The following is a 27,500-nucleotide window of genomic DNA, read 5'->3' on the forward strand; positions in this document are numbered from 1 at the left end:
GATTTTTTTTAAAGATTCGGACGTATTCATAACGACTTGGTCTTATGCATAACATATTAGTATCGGACACAGAACGTTTCGTTGTGTTATAGATAACTTATACCAACGAATGCTGAACCTGTTGTCGACCTTCACAACCAATGCCTAACGATAGTCTAACTTATGCATAGCGCGCTGCACGCATCGCCGACGATGACGTGGCGTAGGTTATGAAAAGGCTGCCGCACAACGATTCAAATCATAACCGCCGCAGAAATGGAAGTGTCAACATCGCAGTCACACCTTGGCGATCTTGCCAGCGTATGCCGACCTCTGAAAAATTTGTCTAAAACGCTGGCGCACGTCGAATACGGTATGGGTAAGTTTGGTATGCGTGAGTAGGGAAAGAATACTGGTTCTGGCTCACTTTTCCCCATGTAAATGAATGGGGGATTTTCAGCCATGAAATTTTTCTTTTTTTTCCCCTAAAAAATAAATCCCCTTTTTAGCCCAAGGTATATTTATTTGTCTCCCCTTTTAACCTGGAGCCTGGTGTTGGCTTAGTTGTTAGGGTGGCGGCTTGGGATCCCAGGGTCCTGAGTTCAAATCCCGTTGGCTGCTGAATTAACACCAGGGGGTTGACTCAGCCTGCCATCCTTCCGAGGTCGGCGAAATGAGTGCCAGTGTACTGGTCCCGGTGTATGCCCCGGTTAGAATAGGTGTACCATATCCCTGTGTGTCGTAAGAGGCGACCAGGGTTGGTGTCAGGAAGGGCATCCGGCCATAAAACATTGCCTCAAGAAAAAGCCAAACCCCTGCACAGCAGGGAAAAATGGCTGTAAAAATGGCCATTTTTTTATTTCCCCTTTTAACCTAGGGGCTCTCTATTCAAATAGCCCATACAACAAGATAAAGATTTGTTAAAGGTGATTCTAAAGAAATATCTGAAACGTCTAAGCCTCGGGGCACTCTTTATCAAATAACCAATGCATATTGTTTAGCTCACTCATTGAACCTATAAACATTTGTTCATTCTCAAATTCCTTCAATAGTTTAATTTTCTTTGCACAATAATCCCCATCTAAAATATTGAAAAACAAAACATTTGAATCTTTATATTTTTTAAGATACCCCTTTTGTGCCATTACGAAATGATAAACTTCTCTTAATGATCTCATCTGGCCACCGCCCGAGTTGCAAATCATTTTTGTACATAAACCATGCCAGAAAAAAAGTTTTGTTTCAAATGTTTTCAGTTCATGCCGTGAAAATGAGGAAGTGTTTTTTTGACACGGCCGTGCTGTGTGAATGAGGAAGTGGTTTTGGACTGTCATGCTGTGAAAAAATAGGAACTATTCTGTGAGACAAGGTCTCGTGTTTATATTTTATCTCAGAACACGAACTGAAAACATTTGAATCAAAACTTTTATGGCGTGGTTTATGTCCAAAAACGATTTGCAACTCGGGCGGTGGCCAGATGAGATCATTAAGAGAAGCTTGTCATTTCCTGTGCCCACACCCAATGATTAAGCAATCTCCTCATCGTTGCTTTATAAGCGGTTCGCCAGACAAAGTTTCTGCCAGACGGGATTTTCATTTTTACAACTGAGGCATGGACGATATTTCTTCCGATGAAGCCAACAGCCCACTACAGAGTTGGTAAGTTTGTGTATGCTTTTCTCTTTGAACGATGAAGCAAATGATTATTAATTAAATCATGATAATTCTGATATATATATTTTTTTTTCCCTGACAGGGCATTGGAAGAAATTGAGTTCACATATCACGACGTGGTTCATGAAATTAATACTCTTATTGAAGAGATCAATGATTTTAGAAGAGAATTGAAAGACATTTTCAATGAGTGGCATGAAGTCTTATCACGTCCTCTCATCTCGAAGGAATTAAACCAATGGTGAGACACGTGTGTGTGCCTCTCTCTCTGTCTGTCTTTCTACCTACCTCTCTCTGCTCTTATTGAAGAGGCCAATGATTTATAATGACTGGTCTCTGATCTCGAATGAATTAAACCAATGGTGAGGCACGTGTGTGTGTGTCTATGTGTGTGTGTATGTGTGTGTGTGTGCGTGTGTGTGTGTGTGTGTTGCTTTCCTTGTCTGTCTCTTCATCTATACCCTTGACTTATTTTTTTTTTTTTTTTCAGCACTATCGCACAACATCAGCTGTTGAAGCAATCTTGTACAACACATGATTTTCTGGAGGTAAATATTTCTGAATTATTATTAATATCACTCTCTCTTTAGAATGTCGCCTTATGTTGGTTGCATCATTAGTTTGGACGTGGTTTTGTCAGTACACTGGAATTCATTTTATTGACCTTGAAAGGATGACAGGCTCCTGGTGTGTTAATTCAGTGGTCAACGAGGCTTATTCATATTACCATGTAATTATCTTTATAGAACCTAATTATTATCCACTTTTTGTTTCAAAACAGAATATGGTGTCTGAGTTTCGAAATCACAAGGCATCTGAAGAAGATTGCTGGGAAAGATTGTACATTCTCGCAAATGAATATTTAATATTTTCAATATTAATAAATTATATTTGTTTTGTTTACAATTACTTGATTCTGAATTACAAGAAAAGAATAAAAGAGATGTAAAAGAGATGGGGGGGGGGGTAGGTGCGCTCCCCCAATGACCCATCACCCCCTCATCCCATCCCTCCCCTCCCCATGTGTGTGTGTGGGGAAGGGTGGGGGGTGGGATGAGGGAGGTGGTGGGTCAAAGGTGGGGGCGCACAGGGGGGATGAGGGGGGGTGGGGCTTGTGTGGGTGAGGCTTGTGTGGGCGGGGCTTTGGTGGGGGCTTGTGTGGGTGGGGTGTGTGTGGGAGGGGCTTGTGTGGGCGGGGTGTGTGTGTGGGTGGGGCTTGTGTGGGTGGGGCTTGTGTGGGCGGGGGTTTATGTGGGTGGAGCTTGTGAGGGAGGGGTTTATGTGTGTGGAGTTTTTGTGTGGAGCTTGTGTAGGCAGGGCTTATGTGGGAGGGGTTTATGTGGGCAGGGTTTATATGGGCAGGGGTTTATGTGGGTGGAGCTTGTGTGGGAGGGGTGAATGTGGATGAGGCTTATGTGGATGAGGTTTGTGTGGATAAATGGATGGGTGGAGAGATGGGGGGATGGGTGGATGAGTGGAGCTTGTGTGGATGGGTGGATAATTTTTTAATTAAATAAACATGTTGTGTGTGTGGGGAACTAATTAACTAATCACTAATTATGTGAATATGATGAATATGGGTGGAGCTTGTGTGGGGTTTGTGTGTGTGGAGCTTGTGTGGAGTTTTTGTGTGGAGGTTGTGTGGAGTTTGTGTGGCGTTTGTGTGGGTTTTGTGTGGGCGGGGCTACGCTGGGAGGGGCGTGTGTGGGCGGCGTCAAAAAGGGGCGTAGTCAAAAATTTCAATGTATTGGAGCTTGTGGGGGTGTGTGGTGGGGTTTGTGTGGGGTTTGTGTGGGCGGGGCTTGTGTGGGCGGGGGCTTGTGTGGGTGGAGCCAAAAAGGGGCGGAGTCAAAAAATTTCAATTTATCTTTGTCTTTTGTAATTCCTGTGAATAAAATGAACCTAAAATCTCTTCCCCTTCCAAATCATATATCTTATAAGTCCAAGGAACCGTATCTATTACATCAACAATTTTAAAAAGCTCGTTGGTCCATCTTTTCGTATAACCTTTTTCAAAATGAGATTTCCACCGATATATTCTTACGATATCACCAACTTTGAACTTAGGTTTTCTGACATTAATCTCTTTTTCATATTTTAATTTTGTAAATGTTTCTGATGGTTTCATATTTGTTGCCGTGTGAATCGTGTCATTATACTTATCCACAATATCCTGAATAAAAGATGACCATTGTTGTGAACCGAGTTGTGTGAATTTTTTATATAGTCTCTCTTTTAAGGTACGATTAAAACGTTCAACAACAACTGCCTTCCCTTCATTAAAGGTACTGTATAATGTAATACTGTTATTTTTTAGAAAATTCATAAATGTCTTGTTATAAAACTCTCTACCCTCATCAGTCCACAATTTTTTAGGTTTTCTCTTACTTTTATTAAATATCTGTTGAAAAGCTAACATAAGAGTATTACCTGTTTTGTTTTTTAAAGGGACAACCCACACATATCTACTCCTCAAATCAATAACGGTTAAAGCATACTTGTACCCCTTATCATTATTGAGTTCAATCAAATCAGCAGACCAGATATAATCAACTTCCTTGGAATAAACTTTCCTTCTCTGAAACTTTGTGAATATTGGTTTATGTAATTCATCAGCTAATTGCTCTTCAGTCTTAATGGCATCATTAGAGCCTATAAGTTTTTTGAATTTCCAAGTCCAAGTTTCAATTTAGCACTGATCATCTTCTTCACAATGAACCGATCAACTTTTTCTCTCAAGGTTGGATTTTGTATCAGAGACAAATTATACAACATTTCTCTATCGGCTTCATGCTTTTCTTGCAACGTTGTGGTATTCCCATAATCAATATCGTGTCTCATGCACACTTCATCAACTCTATTGATAGGCTTACTCCAGGATTTAGGATTGTCTGCCTCATCTAATCTTTTATCCAAGTTTGTGCCTGGGCCACAGAAAGAATACCCTGGAAGATGTAATTCCCCTGGTATTCCAGTAGTTGTAAATTTACTTCCTGATAAAAACTTTTGGATATCTCCTCCTAGTTTGTGTTGGGAGATAAATTGATTTTTTTGAACCACACACCGAACATATACCTTTTTGTATAACCCTGTTATTTTTACTTTTAATATATGAAATATTTTTAGTATTAGTTTTCTTTTTACATTTGAGACAATAACTCATTTATTTATGAGAAAAATTCCTGCAGAGTGCAAAAACCTTTTTAGTTTCCAACATGCACATTTGAATCTTAATTTTTAAAACATAAAGAATCCTTCGAAATGCCTTCACTCTCTCCTCCATTTATTTAAGAAAAAAAATGAAAAACTTGAATTAAAATCCATATCTTGTCGATGCTAATAGTCTTGTCGAAAGTATTGCAAATAGACTTGTCAATTCTTTCTTTTCCTCCTCGGTGGGTTGAGTTATTTTCTGTAATACCCTTAATCTTTTTTTAATCTCACTGGTTTCCATATTTTGATATTTATTTTGTCTCGCTCTTTCCTCCCTCTCCTCCTTCTCTCTCTTCTCTTTTTCCTCCTTCTCTTTCTTCTCCCTCTCCTCCCTCTCCTTCTCTTTCTTCTCCCTCTCCTTCTCTTTCTTCTCCCTCTCCTCCCTCTCTCTCTTCTCTCTCTCCTCCCTCTCTCTCTTCTCTCTTTCCTCCCTCTCTCTCTTCTCCCTCTCCTCCTTCTCTCTCTTCTCTTTTTCCTCCTTCTCTTTCTTCTCCCTCTTCTCCTTTTCCTCCTCTTCCCTCTCTTCTTCAACTCCTTCCTCATCCCTTACTATCCTTGAATCGCTTACACCCCATAGAATATTATACATATATTCATCAGGATTTCTTGTTATTCCTGTATCCAAAATAATTTTTTTACAACAGGAAACCAATAAAATTTCTTTTGAATTTCTAAAAGAGCCTTACCTTTTCTTAACTTTATAATTTTTTCATTATTTAACATTCTAATTAAATCTAAAGTTGTCGGTTTATCAACATCAGCATAATGCCAATCTTTTATTGAAAATACCTCATTCTTATGTTGTAGAACATATTTATTAAAATACCGAATACCCTTTTCTTGAAGGTATGCTTGGACACAGAAATGATAATTTTCTTGAAGCCTTCTTGCTGTCATTTATGTATTAGAAATATATGTTAGAACAATATTATGGCACGAAACACCTCCCCATCTTCCCATAGTTAAATCATTTTGTATTTCCTTACTTATTATATATAATCCTGTTTTTTCTGTTTTCATGAGATAAACAAGGGCAAAACCATTATTATATTTACCCTTATTAAATTATTTTATTTGTTGTTTACTAATCGTAGCCCCACAAAACTCATTCTCGATACCAAGTGGATAATATTCTTCCTTACGAGACTGATTTAATTGTTCCAGGTCTTCGAGGTTAATTTTAAATGACCAATTATACCCTAAATCATTCATATCATACCCCCATTGTTCTATTCTCATACAAACGATACGCCCTTCTTTATAAAAATTTATTTTAATTCGAACTGTGAATTCTGTATGACCTGGAGATAATATCAACACTTCTGTATCTTTGGAATACACGGCTGTTTTATTTAAGGATATATATTGTGATAAATCGCTTAATCTCACCAAGTCATTCGCGTCAGTCGGGCTTGGATAATTTTTTAATTTATAAGCATTTTTCATGTTAATATTTTTGGTTATATTATATTTATGTCGTTCAGCCTGTGCCTTTGTGTAATAATTTGATAAATCAATATCCAGTTCTTGAGATACACCAAAGATAGAACCATCTTTACCAACATAAGTCATTTATATTAGATTAAAAATAATATCATAAAATTTTTTATTTTTGTTGAGTTGAAATAACACATATAGGCATAATTGGCCACAACACTTGGAATTTAATTCTTGGACTTGAAATGTTTGATAAACACCATTCTGTAAGAATTTTATGACTTCAACAGGTGGTGGAAGACCAAAACTATCAAAATAATATTTGTCTTGACTATTAAAAATACAAACCCAATGAGAACCGTTCCCATTATTATCTTCTAAGTTCATAATAATATTCTTTGTATGTTTCGGCACATTTGTTAATTCATCTCTCATACAAATAACCACATTATGAATTTTTAATTTCTTACAATATTTGACAAGTTGTAAATTTGATGTTGTATTCTTTCCAAATTCTTTCAACCACTCATCAATGCTCATTTATTTATTAGAAAGATATAATCCATTACCTCTTTTCGTTAATTTTACACCTGCTTGTGCTATAGAAGAAAGCATATCTCCAACTAGCAATCTCGCTTTATCAGGCAGACCTTCAAGTTTTTCAGCAAAATCGACAATTACACCACTTCCACTAATTTGTTTCTCCAACTCTTTGTTATGTCTTTCCAATTCTTTTTGAGCCTGGAGTTGAGCCTTCCTTTCGTTGGCAGTTTTCACCGCTGTTGAAATACCACCCGTCAATGCTCCAACCGCACTTAAACCAGCAAATAAAGGAATTAGAAATGGGAGAAATCCTCCACTCGTCTCTCTTATTGAATATTTTTTCAACATTGGTTTTGTCATTTTAATTTTAAGTGAGCCAGTGTCATTCAAGATTTTAACCTGTTCTCTTGTGAGAAAAACATCAATTCTTACTGCTCCTTTTCTCTGAATTGTATTAACGTTAATCGTACAAGGCTTTTGATTTTGAACACAAGATGATAGTTTATGAAGATTGATTTGATTAACATATACCCCAGTTGGTACTTTGCCACTCATTTATTTAACAAAAAATTATGTGAGACTAATCATCACACCATTATCTGTATTAATCTGCAATTCTGTTTCTTCCAAAAGCAAACAATATGTATCAACTTCTTCACTCTCTCCTCTTTCAATGTATAGGGAAGTATCCACTCGATTAGACTTTATAGTTTCCTTTTGAGCGCTCAGGTCAAACGCATAGATTGTATACAAACTTTTAAATGCTGTCATATCCAAAATAGGTTCTTTATTTCCATTACTTTCACACACCTTTTGGTAAGACTTGTATGCTTCAGCAAAATCATTTTTTTCCCAATTAATTTCCAATCTATCTCGTGGGTAAAATGTTCCATCTAGAGAAACGCGAAGTTGTTTCACCTTAGCATTATCACTCAATGCATTATTCTTATCAGTCGCAGTATCACCATCTGGCTTTTTAAAAATGATCCACAGATATCGTGGCTTTCCTTCCAGAACACCCAAATTCCACGTGTAAGTAGTTTGATTGAGTTTAACGTGTTGACATCTTCTTTTGAGGTATGATACACTGAGTGGTTTCTTTGAGTTAAGTCTTCGATTCAACATCTCTTCTGTTTTAAGATTAGGAGTATATTCACTGATATACCAACTCATTTCCTCAATTACAAATTTATTCTGATCACCAAAAGCACTACCAACACCAAAAAGCAATCGATTTTCATTATCATTCCTTTGTAGTTGAAATCTAATTTTAAGGCCATACAGAACTTTATCATGATCACAAAATCCAAATATACCTTTAAGAGGAACTGCCACAGTAAAACTATTTTCTGCTTTTGTATCATCATTATACATTCCTTTCCTTTGAGTATACCCAGGGTCTGTGTTTGTTCCCGTTGACATATCAGGAATAAAACCTTCGACAGACCCCTTTCCCATTCTATCACTGAATGTATAGAGTGTAAATTTTATCATTTCAGATACAGCAGAGACATAATCAACCGCTTCAACTTCTTGTGTTCCAATATACAAACGCACACTATCAAACATTTTCCAGAAGAAATCATTTACAAGTGTGGCGTTTGTGTTATTCCCAGCCTTAGTGAATTTAAATTTACACAACAAGAAACTTTCGGAGAGATTCAAATAGGTTTGTTGATTATTTATTTCAAAACTTTTTGTACCATTCGTATTCCAGTCTGTTCCAGTTATTGCATTTACCTTGAAGTAATCTTCTTTTTAGTGGAGTTTGAGATAATAATAGTATCATCCAAATCATAGATACTATCAATTGCTTCCATACTTGTATTTATTTAGGAAAAAAAGATGTTAAAACTTTTGAAACCCTGATCCAAGTATTTGAATTATTTTCTGTCGTTCTTGGGGGGACAACTGAGTTTTGCCTTTCTTAATTTCTTTTATTGCTTGTAATTTATGAGATTCCTTCTGGGCATCTTTTATACTCTTTACGGCACCTGCTACATTTCCCACAGCAGAAGCAGTTGAACCAATTAGATCTTTATGTTTAAGAATAGTTGAACCAATACCCATGAGAGTATCAATTATCCCATCTCCTCTAAATTGATGTCCAACACCCCTTTGTCTCTTAGGTTTATAGTATCCTCTACCAAGATACATACCTTCACCCTTGTAGTATGGGGAAAGGAACATCCCATCCCCTGTAATTATTTTATATTTTCCCAACTCGTGTTTCCTCAAAATAACCATCGTATTTATTTATTGGAAAACTTCACGTAGGTGAATTCTGATGGATATAACTTCTCCATTAAAAGAAATCACACGATTATCTTGGTCGGTTATCCTAAAATTTACTCTGTGTATGGTTTTTCCTGACACAGGTAGATAAACCAAATTTTTGGGTTCCATATTGAATTTATAACCAATTGGGGTTGAGTATGCGCTGAATGAAAATATTGTATTTGTTTTTTTCCCATCATTATAAGCACCATCAATCAAATCACAGTGAATTAACACCGAATTTATTCCTGAGGATATTTGAATGACATTATCACTGTAAAACGTCCCATTAGTTTCAATCTTTTTGAGGAGAAACCCAATAACTCTCTAAATGAATTATCAATTGTGAAATCAACCTTGTAGTTATTTTTAACTTTAATCGTTGATTTTGAAGTATGTTTTTGAATGTTTATAACAATATTTTTTGGTTCATCACCCTGTTCTTTCATAAGACGAGCAATTTCGGAAGATATTTGAGAAATCTCATATGCTCCGGGTGAGACTGTTATCGTTTTGTATCCACTTCCTGGATTATAACTAAACTTGTCATTTTTCTCGGTTATATTAAATAAGGTATTATAAGTTTCCATGGACAATAAAGATGCCTCATATTCTTTTGTTGTGTCAAGTTGTAGTGGGTATGGGAATGAAGATGTGTGGTCGCTTGTTGTGAAATTGAAACTAAGGATTGTGCTTCTCATCTTATTTAATATGAGATAAAATGTCTTTATATTGATATTTATTAATTATTTTCATGTTCATCAACTGGTCTAAAATGGCTGATGCTTCATTAAAACAATTGTTATTTCCAGCCTTCTTACTGCCTAACAACAATAACAGTCTATTAACTAATTGCGATGGGTCATTTGGAAGAAAACTAACACCTGAACCAAGGATACTTAAAGCCTGAATAATGTGTTTCTCCTTCTCATTCTTCCTACTTTTACCAGAAAGAATAACCTTATAATTTAGAGTGTTCAGCAGATCAATATATACTCTATCATCATTATTTTCCATATCCAATGGTTTATCAATATACTTTGATTCATCCCTCACAGTTGAACCTTGTCTTCCATCTTTTGTGAGAAGAAACATTAATCTTGGAGTTAGTTTAACAAGGCTCTGAGCAGAACCCAAGAACCTTAATTCATCATTAAATATCAATACCTTTTCTTGAACAAGATGAAATATTGCTGATTGTTCTGTTGGAATGAGTCCTGCTTTGGTTTTTGAATCCGCTGAATATTCATTGTTTTGAAGAGCATTCACAATATAATCAGGGGGTCGATTAATCTCTTCCAGTTGTTGAAATAAACCTTCATCATCATATTCTAATTCTCCTAAATGCTCTAATTCTTCCTCCGTCATTTGACTGAAATCTTTTAACATTTGAAGTTTTTTAGGAGTATATTCTACCGTGGGAACTGTGGAAACATCTTTCATTTTTCCTTGGGAAGTTTTTAAAAGTGGTTTAAAAAATTTCTCTTGTTTTCTTTCAAATGCTTCTTCGCCCGTTAGTTTCTGTCTGCGTTTCTTCTTTATGTCTTCCTGCTGTTTTACAACTTTTGAAACCAACTCTTGATGTTCCCTAAATCTTCTTGCTCTTTCTTTCGCATCCATTTATTTATTGAAAAATATCATTTAATATCTCATCTTGTTTCACAACAATATATTTATATTTTTCAGTCGTGTGTTTCATGTAATCCCCAAATTCCTTTTTACTACATAATGTAGAACAATTGTCTCTCCAAAAATTGTTTATATCTATTGAATTTAACTTGAATAAAATAAAAGTATTAGCATTGTTTCTGATGGAACGACGAGGAAGCTGAAAGTACGATTGACTAAGATAAATACAATTACAAGAAGAATGTCTCCCTCTTGTGTAGTAGCTGTCCATTACCGTTTGGTTTCTCTCATTAACACAATCATCAAAGATAACGAGGTTCTTTTTGGATTTATCCAAATCTTGGGGAGACGGTATATCATCCGTATTATCACTCAGAATACAAGTTATCGGTTTTGATTTCTTTTTACATCTCTGTGTATCACAAAATAGTTGTATTATATCTTCAATGTTAAAATCATTTAGGTTTTTTTGAAGTTTAAATAAACCGATTATATCTTCTTTTTGAAGACCAGCATTAAAACCTTGTGAGAGTAGTTGATACTCTGGTTGAAAACTCGACTTTGTGAAAATTATTAAATTATCATAATCTAAAAAGTTGGGAGTGAGGAGCATCTTTAAAAGTAAGCAGGTTTTTCCACATCCACTTGAACCAACTATGAGGCATCTTAATGAATTTGGGAGATTTTTATGGTTGTCAAATTTTATCTTATTTTCCCAAATAGGTAAAAAATCATTCATTTATATATTTGGAAAACAGGTTATTTAATTTATTCTTGGCTTTTTTCGAAATTCTATATTTTATCCTAAGTTCAGGTTTAATTTCAAGATAATCCATTATTTTATTTATGCAATATCTTGTGTTGATATTTCCCTGAAAATCACATCCATGAATAAGATATAACAACAATCCTTTGAACATTTCTCTAATACGTTCAGTTTCTTCCCTTGTAAGGAAAGGTGTGTTCTCACCCTCGTTCTTTACATTCATTTCTCGAATCAATCTTGTAAAGTAATTCATTTTTGGTGTAAATCTAAAAGAATTATTTTCCTTTTTATATTTTTGATTATCATTAATTAGAAGATAATCACAGAATATACATTGTTTATAGGCTTTTGACTCTGTGTTTAATCCCCGTCTTTCACACGCAGGACAATTCTCAAATTTGTCATATGGAGAATCATGGAATTCAAGAGGCTCAAAATCGAGTAAACTATTCATATTTATAAAGTAAAACTTTACTTAAACTGAAATTCATCTTCGATATCATCTTCGATACTTTCAGAATCATCTATACTTTCATAACTATCATTTGAACACAAACTCTCGGTGTCATAACTATCGTTTGAATGCAAACTCTCGGTATCATAATCACTCTCATAATCTTCAAAATCTTCAGTTGAATATTGGCTCATTTAATTAGTAGAAAAAACATTACCATCGATATCGATATACATTTTTTCATTAACAGATTCAACTGCTACATTTTTTATATTAAAGGTAATTTTAAAATGATCCTTAACTACAATTGAACGAAATGTCATTTCACCTGATATATTAACATCCTTTATTTCATCAGGATTTATATCTTCAGGGTTGTTGAAAAAAATACAAATTTCTCCTTGCATATTACAGATGGTCTTATCTTTTCTTTCTAAAGCTTCATCCATAAGGTTTTTATTTTTTGATACCTTTTCTTGTTTCATTGCTTTTTCTAGTTTTGAATATATTGCCAGAAGGAGAGGAGAAACTTTTGTTAGAGATACCTTAATTGATGTTCTTCCAGGTATACTAAAAGCCCTTCCACTGAAGTAAATTGAAGAACTCATCATATCCACCATAATTGTTTTTATCCAATAGTTGTTATATTTATCTTTGTTCAATTTTACATCCTTGACATATTTCTCAGTATCTTTAACAAATGAAGAGATTGATTGAAACTTGTCTTTTGTGTCTTGAAACATTGTATTTATTAAGTGAAAAAGTTGGAGGATAAAATGGTTTTAAGCACAGATTCACCTGTAAAATAAACGAAATTTTCATCAAGAAAATTTTAGTTTAAGCACAGATTCACCTGTAAAATAAACGAAATTTTCATCAAGAAAATTTTAGTTTAAGCACAGATTCACCTGTAAAATAAACGAAATTTTCACCAAGAAAATTTTAGTTTAAGCACAGATTCACCTGTAAAATAAACGAAATTTTCATCAAGAAAATTTTAGTTTAAGCACAGATTCACCTGTAAAATAAACGAAATTTTCATCAAGAAATTTTTAGTTTAAGCAAAGTTTTATTATATAAATATGGTGAATACAACATACTGCGATGTTTGTAATCACGAATATAAACATTATAGAAAACACCTCCGAACCAACAAACACACATTTAATCTATTTCACAAAATATCCCCTCTTGAGTTGGAAAGAAAACATTGTGATACCTGCTCAAAGGATGTTTTGAAGAGTAGTTATAATAGGCATCTTCAATCACAAAAACACAAGAAAAATGAGTTTAAAGTAAAGGGAGACTATTATATTGAAAACACTGATGGGGCATTTAAAGGGCATATAAAAATAAGGATTTTTCAATTTGGAGAACCCGGTCCATCATCAATAGTTGAATCAATTGAAATAGTGAAACCTGATGTTGAAAAATTTATTAAAAAACATTAAAAGAAATGAAAACTTTAAAGTTTTATATGGGAGTGAAAATGAATATGAAAAGACAAGATGAAGAACAAACTCCTTATATGAGGACAGATCTTCATTTTATAACATCATTTCAAGATTTTTTGAATAGTGGGGTTTATGAAGAACTATCAAGACAAGAGGAGGATGTTGATAATACAGTGGTAGGAAGTGGATTCAATATTAAAAAAATCATCTTTTTAGATGTACACATTCTAAAATCAAACCCTCTTAAAGCTTCTTCTTATATTGAATTACCAAAAGAAATAAAACGAAAGAAGGCAGTTGTTAATATTAAGAATAATGATAATAAATGTTTTCTCTGGTCTGTTCTTGCTCACTTACATCCACCAAAATGTAATTCAGAAAGAGTAAAACAATATATGAAATATGAGAATACCTTGGACATTAAAGATTTTAATTTCCCAATGCCACTAACAGATATTCCTAAATTTGAGAAAAAGAATAATCTTTCTATTAATGTATATGGATTAACGGATACAAACAAAGTTCAAATATTAAAAATTTCAAACAACTATAAAAATGAAGAAACACACATTGATCTTTTATATTTTAGTGTTGGAAATAATTCACATTACACATACATCAATAATTTATCAAGATTAATCTCTTCTCAGGTATTCAGAACAGCAAACAAAATATATCCTTGTAAGCGATGTCTTAATTCATTTCATACAAAAGAACGATTAGAACAACATTCAAAATATTGTAGTAATCATAAATCAGCTGTAATTACAATGCTTAAACCTGGTGAAAAGATTTCTTTTGAAGATTATAATAAATCTATCATGCACCCATTTGTGATATACGCTGATTTTGAGTGTATCCTTAAAAAGATAAATACTGCTTCTCCTAATCCAAAAGAACCATATACAAATAAATATCAAAAACATATTCCTTGTGGTTTCTGTTATTATATCAAATCATCTGTTGGAGAAAAGTAGAATAAACTTGAACAGTATAGTGGAAAAAATGCTTCACAAGAGTTTGTAAAACGATTAGAAAAGGATTGTATAAGACTAAGTAAATTAATGAAAGAAACAAATGAACCGATGAAATTAACCATAGAAGAAAAATTAGAATTTAGAAAGAACAATATCTGTCATATTTGTGAGGAGGAAATTGAGGAGTCTAAAGTTAGGGATCATTGTCATCTTACAGGTAAATATAGAGGTCCCGCTCATTCCTGTTGTAATCTTAATTATAAATTACCTTCTTTTATTCCAGTCTTTCTTCACAACAGCGCCAACTATGACACACATCTATTTATAAATGAACTTTCAAAAACACCAGGGAATATTTCTGCCATAACAAACACAAGTCAAAAGTATATTTCATTTACAAAAATGATATTCACAAAACCTATAACTCGTATAAGGTTTCTTGATTCTTACAAGTTTATGGGAACACCACTAGCCAACCTCGCATCAAATCTAAGCTCCACGGGCTCTTTTCCAAATCTTAATTCATTCTTTCCAAAAGAGGAAATTCTAACTAAAGAGGAAATTCAGATTAAAGAGAGAATTCAAAGTAAAGAGGAAATTCTAATTAATGAGGAAATGAATGAAGAAATTCTTACTGAAGATGAAATTCTAATTATACAGAAAATTCGAACAAAGAATGAAATTCTAACTAAAGAGGAAATTCTGATTATAGATGAAATTCTGATTAAAGAGGGAATTCTAACTAGAGAGGAAATTGAAACAAGGAATGAAATTCAAAGTAAAGAGAAAATTCTTACAAGTAAGGGAATTTATCCTTATGGTTATATGGATTCATTTATGAGATTTAAAGAAACACAACTTCCTTCAAAAGAAAGTTTCTATAATAACCTTTATGAAGAAGAGATAAGTGATAAGGAATATAAACACGCACAAGAAATTTGGAAATTATTTAAGATAAAGAACCTTGGAGAATATCATAATTTGTATCTAAAAACAGATGTTTTATTGTTAGCTGATGTGTTTGAAGCTTTTAGATCAATCTGTCATAATAAAAATTGTTATGGATTAGATCCTGCCCACTATTTCACAGCTCCTGGTTTAGCTTGGAGTGCAATGTTGAAAATGACAAAACAAGATATAGATTTAGTCAGTGATGTAGATATGCTTTTGATGATTGAGAAGTCTAAGAGAGGTGGAATATCACAAGTATGTTCAAAAAGATATGCTAAAGCAAATAATAAATATCTTCCAAATTATGAGAGTGAAAAAGATAGTAATTATTTGATGTACTTTGATGCTAATAATTTGTATGGATGGGCAATGTCTCAATCTCTGCCTTATGGTAAATTAGAGTGGGTGGAAGAAAAGGATTATGAAAAGGCTTTGATGAATATTGTTATTTCTTCTCAAGAGAAATTGAATGGCAAAGAAGAAGGTTATTATTTTGAAGTTGATTTGAAGTACCCGAGTGATCTTCATAATAAGCATAAAGACCTTCCTTTTGCATGTGAGAAAGAAACCCCAAAGAAAGAATGGTTCAGTGATTATCATAAAAGTTTTAATATTAAAGGCAAATCAACAGAAAAGTTATTAACAACATTCTATGATAAAGAGGGATATGTTTTGCATCAAAGGAACTTGAGACAATATTTATCTGCTGGGTTGAGAGTAGCTAAAATTCATAGAGTTTTAAAATTTAAACAAAGTCCTTGGATGAAAAAGTATATTAAATTCAATACAGATATGAGAACAAATACAAAAGTAAAATTTGAAGGGGAATTCTATAAATTGATGAATAATGCTGTCTTTGGAAAGACAATGGAGAATGTTAGAAACAGGCAAAACATTAGATTTGCAACATCTTGGAAAGAAGCTTCTAGATTGATAAATAAACCAAGTTTTGAGAGAGAAGAGGTTTTTTCAGAGAACTTTTCTGCTATTCATATGAAAAAGGAAAGTATTGTCATGGATAAACCAATTTATATTGGAACAGCAGTTCTTGATTTATCAAAGATATTGATGTATGATTATTTGTATAATGATTTAAAGAAAGAGTATGGTGAAAATGCTTCATTGTTGTATATGGACACCGATAGTTTTATTCTAGATATAAAAACTGACGATGTTTATAAGGATATGAAGAAAAACATTGGAGTATATGATACAAGTAATTTTAGTAAGAAGAGTGAGTTATTTTCAAAAAAGAATGAAAAGGTTATTGGCAAGTTTAAGGATGAGTTGGGTGGAAAAGTAATGAGTGAGTTTATTGGATTGAGAGCAAAGGCATATGCTTATAAGTATGGTGATCAGATTGATAAAAGGTTAAAGGGAATAAAGAAATATGTAATAAAGAAATCAATAACTTTTAGAAATTATTATAATTGTTTGATGAATAAGAAAGAAGAATATAGGAAAATGAATACAATAAGAAGTTATAAACATGAGATATATAGTGAAGAAGTAAATAAAAAGGCATTAGGAGCCTTTGATGATAAGAGATTTATTTTAGATAATGGAATAGATTGTGTTCCATATGGATATTGTATGATAGAGTGTATAAAATAGATTGTGTTCCATATGGGTATTGTATGATAGAGTGAATAGAATAGATTGTGTTCCATATGGACACAAGTTTTAACGATGGGAAGATGGGTTAGGGTTTTTAAGGGCTTCCGCCGCGTTTTTCACAATATATAAATGGTCGAACCAAGTATTAGTCAAACTAAAGAGTGGAGAAAATCTCAGTCTTGGTATATAAATGGAAAACATAATGAATGTGAAAAATATCAAATAAGTCTTATTGAAAAAATATCTAAAACAAAGGTAAATAAAACAAATATGCGAATCAATTTAAAAACCAATAAGTTAGAGGATGTAAAGAAAATAATAAATATGTTTGAATGGACTGAAAAATTTGATGGTTATCAATTGAACAATGGAAAAATAATTTACTACAATATCAAAATGATATGCAACTCAGGAGGTGGTCAGATGCGATCATTAAGAGAAGTTTATCATTTCGTAATGGCACAAAAGGGGTATCTTAAAAAATATAAAGATTCAAATGTTTTGTTTTTCAATATTTTAGATGGGGATTATTGTGCAAAGAAAATTAAACTATTGAAGGAATTTGAAAATGAACAAATGTTTATAGGTTCAATGAGTGAGCTAAACAATATGCATTGGTTATTTGATAAAGAGTGCCCCGAGGCTTAGACGTTTCAGATATTTCTTTAGAATCACCTTTAACAAATCTTTATCTTGTTGTATGGGCTATTTGAATAGAGAGCCCCTAGGTTAAAAGGGGAAATAAAAAAATGGCCATTTTTACAGCCATTTTTCCCTGCTGTGCAGGGGTTTGGCTTTTTCTTGAGGCAATGTTTTATGGCCGGATGCCCTTCCTGACACCAACCCTGGTCGCCTCTTACGACACACAGGGATATGGTACACCTATTCTAACCGGGGCATACACCGGGACCAGTACACTGGCACTCATTTCGCCGACCTCGGAAGGATGGCAGGCTGAGTCAACCCCCTGGTGTTAATTCAGCAGCCAACGGGATTTGAACTCAGGACCCTGGGATCCCAAGCCGCCACCCTAACAACTAAGCCAACACCAGGCTCCAGGTTAAAAGGGGAGACAAATAAATATACCTTGGGCTAAAAAGGGGATTTATTTTTTAGGGGAAAAAAAAGAAAAATTTCATGGCTGAAAATCCCCCATTCATTTACATGGGGAAAAGTGAGCCAGAACCAGTATTCTTTCCCTACTTGCGTGAATAGAACGCTAAAGTACGCTATCATACATCGTAGTAAGTGGAGTACGTCTTGTAATTTTGAACATGTTGAAAATTTTACGACGTACTTGCCGTATGACACACGCTCCGCATGCGATGGGAATAAGTTGTACGCACGATATGCAATCATTGACACACATCGACACACGTTACTTGTAAGGTGCTCATAAGTCGAAACACATCAAGGTAATGGTTAGCGTCAGTGTTCCAGACTCCCGGTTTTTTTTTTTTCTTCGGTATGACGGTGTTCAGTGTACAGTGCGATTAAGATTTAAATCGTTGAGCGGCAGTCTATTAATTATATTATATTATAACCACACTAGAAATCGAAGTGTCAAAATCACCATCATACCGAAGGAAGGAAGAAAAAAAAAAACCAAAAAAAAAAAAACCAGGGAGTCTGGAACACTGACGCGAACCATTCCCTTGATGTGTTTCGACTTATGAGCACCTTACAAGTCACGTGTGTCTGTGTGTCACCGATCGTGTAACGTGAGTACAACATGTAACTCATAGGTTAAAAATAAGTTTCGGGTACGCTAAACATTACCTCGACGTGTTTCGACTTATGAGTAACTCACAAGTAACGTGTGTCGATGTGTGTCAACGATCGCGTAACGTGCCTACAACTAATGGCCAGCGTTATGTGGAACATGTGAGTCATACGCTGGCATAAGTCTTAAAATTTCAAGCATGGAAAACTTGAGGACAACTGAAAAGTACAACGTTTAAAGCCAGCGTACTACGACGTATCCAGTGTTTTTCAGCATGCTCTCAATGTTATCAAAACTTACCCATAACGTATTCGACGTGTACCAGCGTTTTACACAAATTTTCCAAAAATCGGCAAAAGCTGGCAAAAACGTCAAGGTGTGATTGGGCCTTTACTGTTTTCACCCCTTTCTGTTTGTTCGTTTGTTTGTTTGTCTGTGAACAGTATTACAGAAAAACTCTTCGACGGATTTCAACGAAACTTGGTGGGGGGATTTGGTCTGGTCCAAGGATCATGCCATTAGATTTTGGACTTAGTCCAAAATCCAATATGGCCACTATGGTGGTCAATTTGAAAAAAAAATTGAATTTTTTTTTTTTGCATTTCTACATGTTTTAAGTGATTTCCAACCCCCGCCCCCAAAAAAAAATTGTTGGAGAAAAAAAAAATTTGCAACTTTTTCTTCAACAAAATTAAAAAAATTTTTTTTTTTTTTTTTTTTGCATTTCCACATGTTATAAGTGATTTCCAACCAAAAACATGCCAAAATTATAATTGCGGATGATTTTGGAACTTCAGGTGGATATACCCACGCAAAATCAATTTCTGTCTTAAGGAATCTAGTTATGAAGAATGAATTGAGTATGTAAAAGTTAAAAGTAAAAGGTAAAGTTGCAAACTATAACTCTGTGAGCACTGTTGACATCAAATTGAATGAATAGGATATCAGGTTCACTTGACTGACGTAGCAGTATTGGTGGCAGACGTTTTGCACTCGACCGAGTGCTCCCCCTCCAGTAATTATTGTTTATATTTTTGCATTAAGTCTGCTCTGTGTCCGCTTTTGTAAGTTGCTTGTTTATTTGCTGCACCACACCTCTCTCTCCCCTAACTCTGCCAACACACTCCAATAAACCTTGATCGTGTCACATACGATTCCTCGCCCATTGTTAATAAATTATTATTAGTAATGTTCCCTGCCCGTTTTTGTCTTTTCTTCCATTGATCCAGCATGGTCCGAATCCTAGTTTAGCCGGAACTTTATTCCCAACGATCCGTTCATTTTAGCCGGTACGTCCTTGGCAGTGTCGCTCGGCTGTATCCGATCCGGTGGAGTGATCCAGTTCGGACAACGCGTACCGAGGGCGTGTTCCCCAGTAATTAAATCACGTGATTAATTAGGTAACCCGATTAACCCATAGACGGGAACAATTGTCGACTCGGGCTTCCGATTGAGTTATTGTCAGGCGGTTGAGTTATTGGCGTCCACGGTCGGTTAAGCGACCCGCCGTGTCACGGAATTATCCGTGTGCAACGGCCTACAATCCTGGGGAGTCTGGTGGGAGCCGAGATAGCTTCCCCCACCTCTTGGTCTTCTCACCCGACCCCCGGCCCGCAACAATATATATGTATATATATATATATATATATATATATATATATATATATATATATGTATATATATATATATATATATATTTATATATATATATTTTTATATATATATATATATTTATATATATAAATATTTATATATATATATATATATATATATATATTTATATATATATTTATATATATATTTATATATATTTATATATATATTTATATATATATATATATATATATATATATTTATATATATATATATATATATATATATATATATATATATTTATATATATATATATATATATATATATATTTATATATATATATATATATATATATATATTTATATATATATATATATATATATATATATTTATATATATATATATATATATTTATATATATATTTATATATATATTTATATATATATATATATATATATATTTATATATATATATATATATATTTATATATATATATATATATATATATTTATATATATATATATATATATATATATATATATATTTAGATATATTTATATATATATATATATATATATATTTAGATATATATTTTTATAGATATATAAATATATATATATTGTTGCGGATTTCGCGCCCGCCGGCGTGCGGACGGCCACGTAACTCGAATCGCGGCACGTCGCCCACCGGACGGACAATCCAGTCGTGACCCTCTCGGACTAACGCCGGGAACCAATCACGGGTGGACCTTTCGGTCTCACCGCGATCGAGCCAATCAGCCCCCGCGTGGGATAGGGTTGCTCGCCAAATTCGACCTACCTAAGTACCCACGCGGAGGGTAGACCGGGCGATCGCACCTCGCCGCAGGTCGACTTCGGACACGGGCCACTTAAGCGACCCGTTCCGTACTATCAGAATAACCGAGCGGTGTTATCGTCGACCTCGACGGTTCGATTAATTATCGGGCGTATTCAGCCCACTACCAACCCTTTACGTGAAGCAAGATGAGGATTCAATGGAGGAAAAGACGAAGCGAAGCGGGAGAACAGTTCAACAATAAAGCACATTTATTCGCGGCACACGGGAAGCACACAAATACAATTCCACCAAATGCACACAAAAAAAAGAAAACACAATTCCATTTACACAAAAAGCAAATATAAAAGTGAAAACACAGCGCAGAGCTAATACCGACTACCGAGCACACGGCAACACTTATACAATTCTACTTCACAGACGGCGCCGACAACACATACCCAAAACCAAGGAAAAGAAATACCCTCAAGGATGAGGCGGGCCTGAGGCCGAGACCGGGTCGCGCCTACCCGTCTGGTGATGAGACGCGGAGCGGCGATGGCACCTCACTCCGCGGGCCTCGCGGACAGTGCCTGGCAGGGGGTGGGAAAGGGGCCCCCTTGGTCGCACTATCTCAGCGCGGGGGGGGGAAACAGGAGGGGGTTGCTGATGCTCGGGGTATAGAGGATCTTTATTATCCCTGGTGTGCGTCTCCACCTCGGCCAGGTCGCGCTGCCGGCCTTCCTCGGGCGTGCAGCTCCCGGCACCGTCGCGAGCACCCCCTCGTCTGCCTTCGCCGCTGCGGCCTCTCCGCCTCTGGACTCTCCGACTCTGGACTCCTCTTTGGGCTCTCCTCGTTGGACTCTCCGATCGACTCTCCCCTTCGCGACTCTCTTCAGCTTCTCCAGCTACTGCAGGCTTCGGGCTCCAGACTTCCACACTGCTCTGACTGACGAACACGGTCCTTTTATCCCCCCATAGCTTCGCCTTTGACCCCCTCCCTTTGACCTTTCACCTCGCTCCCCATTGGCCCGAGAAAAAGTGGGCGTGAAGGCTTTTTGATCCACAAATTTGCATATATCGATCGTTCTGGAGGCGGGGCCAAATCGCCCCTCGCTCACCGATTGGACGGCAAAAAGTGGGCGTGTGTCGTTTTTGATCCGTTTTTGAAGCACAAAATCCGTGATTTTGTACACGCTGTTCAACGTGCGCCCTGCACGAGTCCAACACCGGTACCCACAGCGGGGCAAGAACGGTGGCGATGCTACGGTTGCGAGGTGTGACGTGAAGGTCGTGGCGGTTGTGGTGAAGCGGCGTTGTGGTTGGTGGTTGATGTTGTGGTTGTGTTGGTAATCATGGCGGTTGGTCCAAAATAAAGATAGTAAAAGAAAAACGGCTATCCTGAAGAGTCGCAGCACGTATAAATGACATGTATTCCCACTAGACAACGGGTTTGGGCCTAACTACACATATACTTGCCGAGATACCTCACCTAAGGGACCTGAATGGTGGTTTGCGAATTTGGTAACCACAACACTACCCCCTTCCCTTTTTACAGACTCGTCCCGAGTCGTCAAATTTTCGTGTGCCATCATGTGTAGTTTTCCCCTAGTACATTTTACCTACGGATCCCTGAGTGCGACATTCATGGTATTCGTGTCCCCAAAATAAATAACCTGAGGGCTGCGTAACTATCTAAACAAACTCACTCACACGGACGACTTAAATAAAATTGCCGGCGCTAAGACATACATGCCGGGGGCGCACTCATATTTACAGTACATCTTAACCTTAACTTACAAATTTTTCACGAAACCATGGCCCAGGATCATTGAACTCTGCAAAAGAAAGCAGTAAGCAGGGAGCCAGGCTGCCCACATGCAGTCTCTGGCTCAAAACAATGCAGGTGACAGGGAACGTGGCTGGCTGCTCACACGCAGTCCAAGGCCTTCCCTTTTGAAATGAACGCAGTGAACCACAACGGTGCATGGGCTGCACAACGCAGTCTCCGTGCCAGCTCAAGTGGCACACGCAATGAGCACAACGAATGGATGCATGAATGGATGGACGCAAACACGGTGCACGGGCCGCCACTGCAGGCCCGTGTTGTAGCTGCCAACGGGGCAGTTCTCGCAGCTTGCAAACTGTTGCCTTTACGATCCTGGCGCACATGGCAATGAACAGGGGGGGGGGGGCAAAGCAAAAATTTAACGGGGCTGGTGAACATGGGCAGTGGGCATGGCATGGCAAAGGTGAGCAGGCAAACACAGCCCGCAGAAGAAGGCCGCTGCAGGCAAACATAGCGGGCAGATGAACTGGCCGGCACAGGCCTTGAAGCAAACAGCCAGCAGATGAACTGGCCGGTACAGGCCTTGCAGCACAACAACAACTGCCGATGAAGTTAGCCGGCCTCTGCCTTGCAGCAAAACACGGCCAGCCGATGAAGTTGGCCAGCCTTTGCCGTTCAGTGGAGGTTGGTGGAGGGAGTGCAGTGGTGCTGGCCACTTGGAAGGCGGGCTCGGACCTACCTACCTGTCTCCCTCCCACCTATCGCCTTCACTGTACATACCCACTCCCTTAATTTGTCAAACCCCAATTTAGCCCCAACTTATTTTTTTATTATTATTTTTTTTTTTTCTTTAACTTCCCCACTATAAATCGTCCCCTAACCCCCTTTATCGTCTTTGTTCGGCTAACCTATCCTATCACCTAGCCTACTCCCAACCCCTATGTTCCCTTCCCGGAGGGGAATAAGGGAGAGCTAACGTCCTGTGTCGAGGCCCAACGAAGCCTCAGAATGGCCTCCCCAGAGTTCGGCGATCTATAACCAAAGTGGGTCCAGCGGCCCACAACGACAGCGAGGGGATGGATGGTGCGGAGGGGTACATCTCCTAATCTACCCTAACCATTTAACTGTTAAACTACCCCGGGGCTTTCAACAAGCGCCTCTCGCTTAAACTATTGGTTCTAACAACCCAGATTCCCGTCGCCTGTGTTGGTGTCCTTACAATTTCGGGCCTCGCCCCCCAATTTTCTCTCCGTGCCCTCACACGGTCTCCTGGCTGGGACACGTGGCTCCCTTTGGCAGGCACGACCCTCTGCCGATTCTCCCACTATGGCACCCCCGGGCACTACACTGCCTCCGAGCCTACCAGCTCCCTAACACCGGGGAGTGCCCCCCATGGCACCTCCCCTGAAACGCACACGTGGCAGGCCGGCCTCCCGGGCCCCTTTCCGAGGGTCACCCGTGCCCACAACACTGCCCACGCGGCTAATGGCGCCCCGGGCCCCCGCACCAAGCAGGCGCACCCGTGCCCACTACTCTATCCCGGCCCCCCATGGGCCCTTGGCCTACCGCGGCCGACTAGCCTGGTGCCCGGGGTACCCACTCAGCGATACTCACCTTTCGCAGCCACGCTCCCAAGCCCGTCAACAGGGCTCCTGCACCCTCCAAATGGGTTTCGAGCCTACTTTCCCACCAACAACAAAACGACCTCCATTTTTCAATTTGACTAACCCAGCTAACTCACTTTACTCTGACCCCGGGGTCCCTTGGGTGGGAGTCACTCCTCCCCCCAATCACTCATCGCACCATGCATTCCCCATTCGCTCCACTCACACAGACCCGCTGGCCTCACTCACTCAACAAGTACTCACCTCACAACTCACCAACTCTTCAACACACACACCGCTGAACTCTGCCATCCTTCTAACTACCTCCCCTAACTAACTCGTGCTCCCACGTCGTCCCTTAAACTATAGCACGTTCCTTTTAACTCTACGTAGCTAAACTACGTCCCCACTACACATCCAAAGTCTGTCTCTGTCTCCAAATAATTCATTTTATTTCCCAACCTCAATCTGGCTACAATCCCTCCAACTAATCCATTCCACGGACTCCATGAGGACTTACCCCTGCCCCATGGAGTCGGTCTAGCTAAGCTAACCCTTCCCCCTAACTAGTTTCCATCCTGTGCCCAGGGTTCGGGGGTCTTCCACCCCTTGCCCAGGAATCCTTTGCACCCGAAAGTGAGGCTTGCTGTCTTTTTTTTTTTTCATGCGCAGCACCTGCGCGGCAACTCAGAGCTCGCGCACTTTGCACCTGGCCGTGACGTCATGCAGCTGCACGTGTTCCTCGTCCCTCCTTGGACGGGACCATCCGGCAGAGATACCCCTCCTGCCGGATTCCAACCACACGTGCAGCCATGACGTCACCGTGCGCATAAAAAAAAACACAAGCCCCACGTCTCGAGGGGTTCCCCACGCGAACACATGTGCTTTGCCCGTTGGAGCTTAACACACACGATCGCGTGGAGAACCCGTCCGGTCCAAATCCGTTTACCTGCCTAAACTTTGTCCGTCCGCGGGATCGGCAAATCCACCGCGTGCGTTTCCGGACCGGGACTTCACTCTCGCAAGCGAGCACGTGGCGGTCTCGTGTGTTGCACAGCACGAACCGCGTGCTCACTGCTGGGTGAACCCGGCACGGTCCCCGAAACAACTACAGCCGCTACTCGGCTTTCTTTCCTCACATGTCGCCGTCGTCGCCATTCAACCCACGCACACCTGCGTGTTACGACGCACACAGTCCACACCATTAAACTCACACCGGGAGACGCGGCTGCGTGCTCCCGCATGCCAACCAACATCTCCCTCTCATACCGCTCTCTCACACACACGGTCTCCCTTGCATACGGCCGTTCACTCACGCGTGCCTCACTACTCACACAAACCATACTACTCACACACGCGGGGGCACTCAACCGCTGTGCCTCATCCACACACCGTGCCTCACTCACACACGCGGGGCACTCACCCGCGGTTCCTCACTCACACACACGGCCTCACTCACACACGCGGGGGCACTCACCCGCGGTGCCTCACTCACACACCGTGCCTCACTCACACACGCGAGGACACTCACCCGCGGTGCCTCACTCACACACGCGGGGGCACTCAACCGCGGTTCCTCATCCACACTGGCCGTTTCACTCACACCCACGGCCTCTTCCACACACGATGCCTCATCCACACACGCGGGGGCACTAACCCGCGGTGTCTCATCCATACTCCGTGCCTCACTCACACACGGTGCCTCATCCACACACGGCGTGCTGGGAAGCACGTACTCCGGCACCATCGCCACCACACCACTCACACACGGGATCGCTTCCACACACGGGGACGCACTCACGCCTTGCAACACACACACAGGGACAACCACACTGGGGATTCGTGTCCCCACAAGGATCTCCGGGGCCTCTATACCCCCCAAGCTCTCCGTGCACCTGTCCACAGCACTCCTCCCCTCAACCTCGCAAAGCACGACCGAACTCACCTGGTCGTGACTCGCCTCAAGGGGGCATACTCCCTCCCCTCGTTCCTGGAGGAGGCCATCCAGGTGCTCGCACTGGGTCTCCACACGCTCCGCGAGCTCACCCCCATTATCCTCCACTACCTCCGTGTGTGTGTGCGCGTCACTTACCCCGTCTTCCTCGTGTAGTCTTTCCTCTATTTTTTCTATCTCCCGTGTCTCTGCCAACTCTTCACCCTTTACCTCCCTTGTCTCAACTATTATTTCCTTTGTCACGGCCTTCATGCCCGCCTGCAGGCATCGGCCCATGTTCTGCGTCTCACCCCGTCGTTCTTTCATTTCTTTTCTCATTTGCTGTGTATTCGCATCCATCGTCGTTTTCACTTCATTTGTATTTGTATCCATCTTTTTGTTCATTTGTTGTGTATTCGCATCCATCGTCGTTTTCACTTCATTCATTTGCTTGTTCATGTCTTTCATTTCGTTTTTCATATTCGCATCCATTTTTTCGATCATTTTCGCATTCATCTTTTCGTTCATTGCCGCCAGCATGGCGCATAGCTGGGCCATGTCGGATGCACTCAGCTGAGCCGTTTCGGCAAGGGTTGGGGAAGGGTTTTGGTGGAGAGGGGGGGGAGGTGTCATACACTGCGGCCGCTGCCGCACCCATTTCGGGCTCTGGGTTCAGTTGGGCGAGTCCGTGTTCCTGCACAATCAACATTTCCTGCTCGGGGATTCCATCCTGGACCATGGATTCTACACATTATTACACATATACATTTCTAATACCCCCGGCTCCCGCTCGCCTTGAGACGCCATCTTGCTTCTCGTGAAGGGTTAATTTAACTCGCTCGTAATTTGGAGGGAATCGGGGGTCGCTTCTCTCACCCCTGGACCGATTCCCGTGAATTTAGCCGGAGACAGGTGAGCCTGTTTTCCTGTTCTCCGATACCAGTGCCGCGAGGAGGGCGATGAATTTGTATCCCACTCCTGACACCAGTGTTGCGGATTTCGCGCCCGCCGGCGTGCGGACGGCCACGTAACTCGAATCGCGGCACGTCGCCCACCGGACGGACAATCCAGTCGTGACCCTCTCGGACTA

At 39.0% G+C, this 27,500-nt stretch overlaps 1 protein-coding gene and 1 long non-coding RNA gene across 3 annotated transcripts in view; both read left to right on the forward strand.

Annotated features, from left to right (window-relative positions):
• Nucleotides 1–27,500, forward strand: part of LOC147008773 (caM kinase-like vesicle-associated protein) — a 173,505-nt gene that overhangs the window by 57,760 nt on the left and 88,245 nt on the right. The gene's annotated exons all lie outside the window — the stretch shown is intronic.
• On the forward strand, nucleotides 200–2,599 carry LOC147008774 (uncharacterized). Its single transcript, XR_015053301.1, has 3 exons — nucleotides 200–1,894; nucleotides 2,144–2,201; nucleotides 2,435–2,599. It is a non-coding gene; the product is annotated as an uncharacterized LOC147008774 (long non-coding RNA).

This window comes from Eptatretus burgeri, chromosome 18 (assembly GCF_056783735.1).
Source record: "Eptatretus burgeri isolate ZD-2024b chromosome 18, Ebu_testis_v1, whole genome shotgun sequence".
Taxonomy (NCBI): domain Eukaryota; kingdom Metazoa; phylum Chordata; class Myxini; order Myxiniformes; family Myxinidae; genus Eptatretus; species Eptatretus burgeri.